The following is a 435-nucleotide window of genomic DNA, read 5'->3' on the forward strand; positions in this document are numbered from 1 at the left end:
GAGGCTTGCCTCCTGGAGGAAGGTCATGTGATCTCTAGAGTAGCCTCAGAACGAGGCTTGGCTCTCGGAAGGAAGAAGCAACTTGCTGCACAGAGAGGGCGGACACATAGACTACTCTTGAGAGCAGGTACAGGCACTGCTGCAGGGTTGAGAGAGTGCTGTTAACCCTTTGTGGATAATATAGAATTAATGATATGACCTGGTTGTCTAGTTATAGAGAACATTTATTTCATTTGCTGCCCATAGCAACCAGTCACCTGTGTATCAGGGACATTACTCCTCAGCGTTTTTTAAAAAAGGTCTCGGGGCGGTCTAATAAATTGTGACCTTTACACTGACAGATACTTGAATATCAATTCACAAATCTGATGTATATATAAATAAATATATAATATTATTGGGATATGGATTGTATTTTACTCTGTGTGTATGTAT

At 40.9% G+C, this 435-nt stretch overlaps 1 protein-coding gene across 1 annotated transcript in view; it reads left to right on the top strand.

The window, feature by feature from the left end:
• Positions 1 to 435, top strand: part of LOC108802966 (gastrula zinc finger protein XlCGF26.1-like) — a gene marked incomplete at its 5' end in the record, with an annotated part of 6,324 nt that overhangs the window by 1,044 nt on the left and 4,845 nt on the right. The window lies entirely within an intron of this gene.

Source organism: Nanorana parkeri, unplaced genomic scaffold (assembly GCF_000935625.1).
Source record: "Nanorana parkeri isolate BGI_ZX_2015 unplaced genomic scaffold, ASM93562v1 scaffold3255, whole genome shotgun sequence".
NCBI lineage: Eukaryota > Metazoa > Chordata > Amphibia > Anura > Dicroglossidae > Nanorana > Nanorana parkeri.